The sequence below is a fragment of the Macrotis lagotis genome, chromosome X (genome assembly GCF_037893015.1).
Source record: "Macrotis lagotis isolate mMagLag1 chromosome X, bilby.v1.9.chrom.fasta, whole genome shotgun sequence".
Classification (NCBI taxonomy): Eukaryota; Metazoa; Chordata; class Mammalia; order Peramelemorphia; family Peramelidae; genus Macrotis; species Macrotis lagotis.
Genome location: NC_133666.1, coordinates 682,374,740 through 682,385,798, shown reverse-complemented (window position 1 = coordinate 682,385,798; position 11,059 = coordinate 682,374,740).

Here is an 11,059-nt window from a genome sequence, read left to right as displayed (position 1 = left end):
ACTAAAATCCCATCTTTTACTGGAAGTCTTCCCCAGCCCCTATGAACTCCAGTATCTTCTTCTTTCCTTTTATCCTGTATATATAAGTTTCTTTTTATGTGTTGGTTTTCAAATGATCTCCCTCATTAGATTTTAAGTTTCTTAAGGGCAGTCACTTCTCTCTTGAGCCTATTTGGGGTTTTCCTTGACAAAGATAGTGGATGACTTTGCCATTTCCTCATTTTTCAACTCATTTTTTTCCCCCTGGGTTTCTGGTCTGGCTTTATTAGAAGTGAGGAGTTTAAGAACTGGGTGAGGCTCAGCTCACTTTTCAAAAAATTTATTTTTATTTCCCAATTACTTGTTAAAAAGTGATTTTTAACATTTTTACATTTTAAAGTCTAAAATCTATCTCTCCTTTCTCTGCCTCCCCTCCCTGAGACAATTAAATATACAATCACATAAAACATTTCCGTATTAATCATCTTGTACTAAAATACTCAAAATAAAATGAAAGAGGGTGAAAATACCATGCTTCAGTCTGTATTCAAACATTATCATTTCTTTGTCTAGAGGAGGAGAGTACACTTCATCATTAATCCTTTGGGATTGTCTTGGATCATTGTATTGCTGAGAATAGCTAAGTCATTCACAGTTCTTCCTTGTACAGTGTTCTGTCTGGTTCTCTTCACTGCACTTTGCATCAGTTCATGGAAGTCTTTCCAGATTTTTCTGAAATCATCCTGCTGCTCTTTTTCTTATTGTACAATAATATTCCATCACAATCATATACCTAAGCTTATTTAGCCATTCCCCAAATGATAGGCATTGATTCAATTTCCAATTCTTAACCACCACAAAAAGAGCTGCTATAATTATTTTTGTACAAATAGCTCTTTTTTTCTCCCTGTCTTTTTTTTTTAATGTCTTCTCTCATTTTTATAGTTGAGGAAACTAAGGCAAATAGACTTAAATGATTTGCTCAGGGTCATACAGCTCATATGTGAATCCAGATTTGAATACAAGAAGATGAGTCTTTCTGATTCCAGCTCTATCCATTGAGCCACCTCACTGTTCCAGCATATAGTAGGTGTTTAATAAATGTTGATTGATTTATAGTTCAATGAGCTGACCTTGAGTCCTTGACTTAAAGGCTAACTCATCAGGGACCAGTCCATAGGGGTCTATCAATCTCAGGCTGCCCTTGTGTAAAATGGAGCTAATAATGATTCTCCCTGCTCTCCCCCCCCCCCCCCACTCCCTCCAATCCCTCCTGGGATCCTCAGGCAGAAAATTCATTCATTGGTTTCAGCCATTGATTTGGGGGATAGAAAAATTCAAAGAGCAGGATGTGGCACACCCAGATAAGTCTAGGGACTGTGAGACTGTCCTGGAGGGTGTAAAGGAGAATTGAGTTCCCCCAGGGAGGTTGGATCTAGAAAAGAGCAGCCAAGAGGAAGAGGAAGGAACAACTGTGGTAGCTGCCAGGAATTATATTTAATGCACGCTCCCCTCCAGGTGGCTCCATCAAATGTGCCCCCCCCCATTCAGCAGAACTGGTCATAACTTCAGGAGCTTAGCCCCCACCTGAAGGTAAGAAGAAACCAGCAGCTCCTGACCTCATCCTTGAGCCAGGGGCCAATGTCCTGAAGGGGAGGGGAGTCCAGAGTCCAGGGACAGGGCAAGTGTGGGGGGGACTGATGGGAGATAAAGCTGTGATCAAACCACTACTCCCTCTGCCACTACTATTACCATCTGTTTATTACTATGACTAAAACTACCACCACTACCATCACTGCTACCATTACTACTATCTAGTTACTAACCACTATCACTGCTGCAGCTGCTGCTATCACACCTTATCACTGTTAATACTTCTGGTTCCTATTCCTGCTAACCACTACCACTACTACTGACTAGTACTATTGATGCTACTACTACATCACCATTATTGCCACAGCCATCACTACTACTATCCAGTTACTATCGCTACTACTATCCAGTTAGTTACTATTGCTACTACTATCTAACTAAAATATTATAAAACACTATTACTACTATTATAAAATGCTATTACTACTAATCATTACTAGTACTGCTGCCACTATCATTACCAATACTGCTAATGTAATTACCTAGTCATTATCACTATTACTACCACTACCACCATTGCTGCTACTATGGAGTTACTACTCCAACCCCTGCTACTACTTCTACTACCACCACCAGCACTACCCACCATTACTACTATTACTGCTAATACTATTTCCTACTTTCTATTAATACTAACCACCACCACCACTACTACTACTTCTATTACTACTACCACCACTGGCACTACTAGTACTACCATCACCTCCCACCAATACTACTACCACTGCTAATATTACTTCCTAGTTACTATTCATACTAACCACTCCTGCCACCACCACCATCACTACTACTGCTACTGTCATTACCTAGTTACTATTACTACCAACTACTACTATTCCTACTACCTCAACTTTTTAACCTGATATCACTGATGGGGTCTTATCTGGTTCAACTTGCTTACTTTACAGATGAGGAAACAGACCCAAAAAGGTAGAAAGCAGCTTGCTTTCTCATAGTAATCTGTAAGAAGCAGAACTCAAATTCAGGTCCTCTGACCAGAGGCCAATGCTCTTTCCACTCTCCCATGCTACTTCTCTCATTACACAGTCCAGTGGAGAGAGCCCTAAGCCTGGAGTTAGGAAAATCTGTGAGACCCTAGGTGAGTCATTTAATAACCTCTGTCTGCCTCAGTTTCCCCTGGTGTCCATAGTCCAAGGACAGGGCAAGTGTGGAGGAATGGGAATCATAATAGCGCTTCTTTCCCAGGGTTATTTTTTTTCCTGTATTTTTGCAAGGCAAATGGGGTTAAGTGGCTTGCCCAAGGCCACACAGCTAGGTAATTACTGTCTGAGGTCAGATTTGAACTCAGGTACTCTTGACTCCAGGGCCAGTGTTCTATACACTGCGCCACCTAGCTGCCCCTTTCCCAGGGTTATTATGAGAATCAAATGAGATAACATTTCTAAAAGCCTTAGAACAGTGGCCAGCCACAGGAGGAACTTCACAGAGGTATATTCCTTTTCCCTCTTTTTTCTTCACAGAGGTTGGGGACTGTGAGTCCCAACTTAAAGCTCATTAAGCATATACTGTTACTGTTACTCTTAACACTTCCTGTTCTGTTGGACTTAGACTTTTCCTAGACATTCTTTCCCATTCTTTTTATTCTCCGTCATAAGAGATGGTTCTCTGTATGGGAGAAGAATACATGTGGAAATGAAAGCAATGGTAAAAAACAACATACATCAGTAATTGGAACTCTGGAGGCCAACTTCACCCTTAGCTGACCTTCCCCTCTCTGGCCCTCAGTTTCTTCATCTATAAAATGTGAAGAATAATTCTTGCCCCTACTCCCATCACAGGAATGTCCAGGAGAGACCTCTTTGTTAACCATAAAGGGCCAGATTAGTAGGAATTATTATCACCCCAAGGAGCTCAGAGCTGATAACATCCCAACCTTCTGGGCCACTTTTGTGAGGAGGTGGGCTTGTCCCAGTGTCCCAGAGAACTCAACATAGAGGTAAATATCTGGTTCAGTTTTCACTAGAAGCTGACTTTGAATTCATATGTTCTAGCCCTGTGCACAGAATCATGAGGGAAAAGACCCTCCAGATCCAGCCCAGCCTCCTCCTGAGGTCCCCAAGAAGGACCCTTAAGATCATACAACCAGTAATATACCAAGGCAGTATTTGAACCCAGATCTTCTGGTTCCAAATTCAGATCTTTTTTTGAGAATACCACACACACAGCTAGGAAATTGGGAGAGAGAGAGAATGAGAGGAGGGGAAGGGAAGGGAGTAGAGGGGAAAGGATGAGAGGGGAGGGGAGAGGAGGAGAAAAAAAGAGTGTGAAGGGGAGAGGAAGAGAGGGGGAAAAAAGGGAGAGAGAGATGGAGAATTTATTAAGAGCTGGGGATGCAAATAAAGTCAACCAAAACAGTCCCTGCCCTCAAGGAGCTTACACCATAATGGGAGAAGATAATTCTGGACATTGAAGGGAGCAGGAAGGGGAGGCAGAGGGTTATGGATTCTCCTGAGTTAATACCAATATGAACCTACAGAGTTTGGTTAGAGTGGAGAAATCCACTAGTGCATTCTCCTCCTTGGTGGTTCTGATTCTAAACTAACAAGTCCAGAAATTCCAAACTCCATTCTCAAAGGAAACTTGAGAATTCCAGCTCTCCCAGTCCTGGCAAATTACATTCATTTTTTGAGACTCCATTGCTTCTTCTGTAAAAAGAAGGAATTTGAATTTTGAAAGACTTTAGAAATTTGATCAACACAAGGTCAAATAAATCCAAAAGAATGAAAATGAAACTCACCACTCACTTCTTGACAAAGAAATGATGAATTTAAGAAGTTTCATACTGGGCTAAAGTAGGGATTTATTGGTTCTGCTGTGTTATATAGCTATGTTTTGAGGCATTTGTTATTTTTTTAAATTACTTAATGTGGGATGAGATTAATTTCTAAAATTAATTTTAATTAAATTAGTAATCTAAATATATTAAACTATATAATTATGTAATTTTATATAATATGTAATTAAAATGTATAATAAATAATATTTTAAGTTAATTTTAATGCTTATTACTTAGAAAATAAAATTAATCATAAAGCTAAAAAGTGATTATAAAACTGTTGGTGACAACAAAATGTATATGTCTATATCCAAAGCATTGATTGATTGAATATAAGAAATTATAAAAAGACATTTGAACAAATATAAAAAATAAAATTTAAGAGGTAATGAAATGATAAATTCTATATCAGTTTTTAATGCATGTGAAGCATAAAGATCCCTTCTCATGGTGTTTTGATTTTTTATCTTTCATTCTCAAAGAGGACCATGATATCAGGGAGGTGATGTCACAACAAGCACATGAATTGGATTTGAGTGAGGGGAACTGTGCTAAGCCATAAACCTCACTTTCTCCCCAGAGCCATCTGGGTCCTGTGGCCAGAGATGAATCAGTTCAATTGGAGACAGCCCTGGATGTGAGGCAAACAAGGTTAAGTGACTTACCCAAGGGCACACAATTAGTCCTCCTGACTCCAAGGCCAGTGCTCTATCACTGTGCCACCTAGCTACCTATGATAATTTGAATGCATAAAGTAAAATAGGACTAGAAAAGAAATCAAGTGTATTGAAATATACTTGGACAAATTTTTAAAGCCCATCTGTGGACCCCAGCTTAAGAATTCCTGACCTAGATGTACTTTCTTCCTTTTAATTCTTATATTTGTGAACATAAGAAAACCAGATATGAGGGCTCAAAGCTTCAGGAAAAAGTCTGGAGAAACATCCCTCCCCAGGAAGAAAAAAAATCTTCCCCCTTGAATTTGAAAAAGTGTATAGGGTCTCCCTGATAGAGCAGTATGGTATAATAGAAATGGTATGATTAAAGAAAATAGAGCAGAAGACCCGTCAACACACATTTATAAAGTACCTAATACAGGTCAGAGGCAGATGCCCTGAAGGGGCTTCCATTCTGCCAGGGTTGGGGTATACATTCTGGTTGGTTGGGGTCATTTGCTGACTGTGTGACTTTGGACAGGTCACTTAACTTCTTTGGTTTTCAGTTTACTTTTCTGAAAACTTATGGAACTAGATGATCTTTAAGGTCCTTCCCAATATAAAAAAAATTTTAAAATGATCTAAGGTTTATATATACTTTGCATCTATTATTATGAGTCTTGTAAGAACCCTGGGGAATTAAGGATAAGGTATCTCAAAGGACCTAGAGCAGACTTTTGGGATGCCCTGTACTTTAGGCTCAGAAAAATGACGTGATTTGTCCAAGGCCCTCAGCTAGTAAGTAATGAAGACCTTCCAAACTCCAAATGGATCGGCTTTGTGCTTTGTAGACTATGCAGCTAGGTGGTACAAGGGAGAGACCCTAAGGAGTGGAGAAGATCTGATTTCAAATTCTACTATGGACAGTTCCCGGATGTGTGATCCTGGCCAAAAGGCCCTCCAGCCCCCTTTCTGTAACCTGACAGGAAGAGGCCAGACTCGGAAAGCTCCTAGTTAGGCCCAGTTGACCTTGTGCCAGGAAGATCTGAATTCAAATCCAGCCCCAGATATTCACTAGCTGTATGACCCTGGCCAGGTCATTTAACCACTATCTGCCTTGCTTTCTCCATCTGTAAAATGGGAATAATACCTACTTCCTAGGGTTTTTGTGAGAATCAAATGAGAAATAACATGATAGCTAGAGAGGGAATGTCAGGATCCCTCTCTATGATGGATATATATTGAGATAAAAATGAGATATTTATAAAAGTGCTCAATATAGTACCTGCCATATAGTAGGTGCTTTATTGATTTCCCTATCATTATCATTATCCTATGACTTCTTTGCGCTTCAGTTTCTTTTTCAATAAAATGGAAATGTTAATAACTCTACCTCCCAGAATTATTGTGAAAATCAAATGAGAAAATAATTGTCAAGAGTTTAGCCCAGAGTCTGGCACATAGTAGGTGCCCTAGATCTAATCCTGCCTCAGTTCCCTCTTCAGTAAAAGGAAGGTCTTTGAGGTCCCTCCCAGCTCTAGCTCCAAGATCAGGGCTCCACCCTTCCCCTTCCTGATCAGTCAGTTTAATTATACATTTCTTAAGTACCTACTATATACTGGGCCCTGAACTATGTCTTCTGGAGGGACCCAGGCCTTTGGGGCCCCAGCAACCTAGGAAGTGTGCTCCCTTGGGCCTATGGGTTATTTTAGACAAAAAAAAAAAGGCCTTGGTCTGGGCTAAGAAGCTCCAGGGGGAGCTGGCACTGGAGCCAGTAGGTCTGGCCAGCCAAGGACTGCATTGCAGAGGAAGCCAGAGCCAGACTGTGAAAAGCCCAGAATGAGAAATCTCCCCTCTTGCCAGAATGGGGGGGGGGAGTGGGGGGGGGGGGAGAACCAGCCACTCCTCTGCCCTCTCCAGCACTTAGGTCTTAGTACTGGAGAAAGCTCCTGGTCTAATCCCTAGAGCTAACACCAAGTCATTTCCCCATGTGGCCACCACTATTAGGAGAAATGAGATTCAAATCCAGGTCCTTTGGGTCTGAATCTAGACAGCTGTCTCTCAATCATCTCATGTCCTACCTCCATCCTCTCCCCATCATCTCATGCCTTTAGGGACCTCAAGTAGTAGCTGCGCTGTAGTAGTATTAGTAATGGTGGTGGTGGTGGTAGTGGTGGTGGTGTGATGGTAGTTGGTAGTGGTGGGTGGTAGTAGCAGTAGCTGCAGCTGAAATTCACAGAAAATCTTTTGGTTTACAATACTAGGTTATCTCAGTTGATATTCCCAACCTTAACCAACCAGGTGACCTTGGCCAAATCATTTTTTTTCTGGGTCTGAATTTCCTTACCTGTAAAATGGAAAAAGTTGGCCAGCATGTTGTAAGAGGAAAGGACATTGGATTCGAAGTCATAAAAGGTAGTTTAGAATCCAGACCTTAGACTCCAGACTGGCCGCTTCCAGAGCTTGGATGAGTCTGCCTTCAGGATATAATATAAAGATACAGAGTTAATGGGTGAAAAAGGAATGTACTGGGAGAAAGGGAAAGGAGAGTTGGAGTGGGCTAAGTTATTTCACATAAAAGAGCAAAAAAAAAGTTTTTGTAATGGAGTGGAAGAGGGGAAAAGTGAAGGGTAATGAGTAAGCCTTCACTCTCTTTGTAAGTGGCTCAGAGAGGGAATAACATACATATTCAATAGGGTATAGAAATCTATCTTACCCTACAGGAAAATAGGAGAGGAAAGGGATGGGAGAAGGGGGATAGGGGAGAGGGGAGTAGGTGATAGAAGAGAGGGAAGATCATGGGAGAGGGGAGTCAGATGCAACACACTTTTGAGGAGGGTCAGGGTGAAAGGAGAGTGAGGATAGAGTAAATGGGGGTGGGGAGAATAGGATAGAGAAAGAAATACAATTAGCAATAGCAACTGTGGGAAAAATTACTGAAGTACTGTGATCCATCCCAGAGACAGAGCTGATGGTGTCTAAGCACAGACTGAAGCATACTGTTTTTCTCTCATTTTATTTTTCTTGAGGTTTCTTTCTTTTACAACATGAGTACTGTAGTAATGTGAAAAAATAAAAGAGTGTACCTTCAGGAACCTGAAGGCTGGTATCCCATGGAAGGATTTGAGAGACATTCTGCCTGGCCAGAGGAGTCATGGGAAGCAGCTCCAACAGACTTGAGCGTGATATGAGGATAGTTGTTGGAGCTACCACCAAAATGGACCAGGCTGCCTTGTCAGGTAAGAGGGTCCCTCCCTTGAGGTCCTGAAGAAGAGTCTAGCTTGACCACTTGTTGGGGTTCTAGAAGAGGGATTTCTCTTTCAAGTAGAGGTTGGACAAGAAGTTCAGAAGACCGAAAGATATGTTCCATTGCTGATTTCTGTCTTTCTGATCTTTTCTCTGTCTGAGCCCCTGAAAACAACAGACACTACCCAGGAAATCATTAAGCTGATGGATGAGGTAAAGAGTTTTAACAGTATGTTCTGATTTCCAAAGCTCAGTGGTTTGGGTTGGTTTTGCTGTTTTAAAACTCAGTTTCGTAAAAAAAAAAAATAAATAAAAAAAAAAAAGGCAATCCCACAAAAATCAATAGCATTTCTATAGAGCATGGTTCCCAAGTCCAGTCCAGGGACCCCTGAGGAATCCTGAGACTCTTCCCAGGGGGGTCAAACTATTTTCATAATGATAATAAGACTTTTAAATTTCTATTAGTTGATATTGACAGATATAACCTATATAAATGATATTTAATCTGGCCTCAGACACTTAATAATTACCTAGCTGTGTGGCCTTGGGCAAGCCACTTAAGCCCATTGCCTTGCAAAAACCTAAAAAAAAAAAACCAAACGTATACACAGGCCCGAAATATTTGAGAACTCTTGCTACAAACAACATATATTTTAGTGTTCAGTCCTATCTTACTCTTCATGATCCTGTGGACCACAGTATTCCAGTACTGGCCATGGGATTTTCTTGGCAAAGATTATAGAGTGGTTTGCCATTTCCTTCTCCAGTGGATCTATTTTGTTAGGCAGTCAGAGATTAAGTGACTTGCCCAGGTGACACAGCTAGAAAGTGTCTGAGACTTGATTTGAACTCAGGTTTTCCTGACTACAACAGAGTTCTATCTACCAGTTGCTTCTGATACAGGAGCAAACAAAATATAGGAAGAAATCATAATAAGAAAAATTGCATTTAAACCAACTACAAAATCATATAATATCTGGGAGTCGATAAACCAAAGCACATTCAGTGCCTCTATAAGTATAATTACTCCTTAAAGAAATAAAGAATACAGATTGCTTGCTGTCTTAGGAAAGGGGGAAGGGAGAGAGGGAGAAAATTTTACAAAAATGAACGATGAGGGGCAGTTAGGTAGCACAGTGGATAGATACCAGCCCTAGAGTCAGACACATAATAATTACCTAGCTGTATGACCTTGAGCAAGTCACTTAAACCCATTGCCTTGCAAAAAAATAAAAACCCAAACCAGAAAAATGAATGTTGAAAACTAATTGGAAAAAATACTATTTACTTTAAAAAAAAGGAAAAAACTGAAAGAATTGGAGAGATGTTCAGTATATATATGACTGGGCTGTGCCAATAATAAAAATGACAGAAATACACTTGTGCAGTTAATTTGTGCAAATTAATTTGTGCAATTCTAATCAAACTACCAAAATTCTATAGAGCAAGACAGAATAATAAAATTCATATGGGAGGAATAATAGTAAATCTAGACTAACAAAGGAAATGCTGGGGGGGGGGGAGTAGGAATAAAGGGGAAATAGTACTTCTAGACTTCAAACTATATTATGAAGGAGTAATCATCAAGACCATTTGGTTCTAATTAAAAATAGACAAGTAGACCAGTGAAACACGGACCAGACAAGAAGGAGCCACATTTAATAGGATTCAAAACTCCAGTGTTGGGGGGAAAAACCCCAAATATAAAATACCTAGGAAAGAAACTCCCTATTTGTCAAAATTTTCTGGGGAAAACCAGAAAGTAGTTTGGAAGAAATTAAGTTTAGACCAACATCTTACTCAGTATGACAGTAAACTAAAAAATGAATAAGTGATCTGAATATTAAAGATAAAAATTAGAAAAAAATTAGAAAAAATTAGAAAAAAATTAGAAAGAAATTAGGAAAAAAACCTTAAAAAATCAGAAGAGAAGCAGTCTAGCTTTGGCTAAGGTTTAATTCCTAACCCAAGAAAAGCCTTAGGCAGTAACCAAAGATAAAAAAAGATAATTTTAATTACATAAAATTAAAAAAAAATTTTGCATCAACCAAATTAATACAACAAGGATCCAAAGGGAAAATTCTTTGTATAAAATATCTCTGATAAAGGTCTGACATCCAAGCTACCCACTATCAGAAATTTCATAAAACCAAAAGTCACTTCTCCAATAAATAAATGGTCAACAGATATGAACAATTAGTTCTCAAAAGAAAAAATATAAACTTTTTTTTAAGGTTTTTTTTTGCAAGGCAAAAAAAAGTGGCTTGCCCAAGGCCACACAGCTAGGTAATTATTAAGTGTCTAAGACCGGATTTGAACCCAGGTACTCCTGACTCCAAGGCTGATGCTTTATCCACTATACCACCTAGATGCCCCGAAATAATAAACTTTTAATTTTCCATTTTTAACTATTAGTAACCATACTGAAGAATGTTCCAATTTACTAATTAATAAAGAAATATAAGTGAAAATATTTAAATCACACCTACCAAATTGGCAATGATGATGAAAAATGCAAATAGTCAATATTAAAGGACTGTGAAAAAACATGTGCTGCTGGCAGAGATATGAATATTTTCAGCTCAGGAAAGCAATTTGGAATTAAGCAAAATAAAATGATTAAAACTGACTAAGAAATTCTAGTGCTAGGCATGTATCTTCCAAGGAGGTCAATGACAAAAAAGAAGGATCCCATATATATGCTGAGCCATTTATAACTTCACTTTTT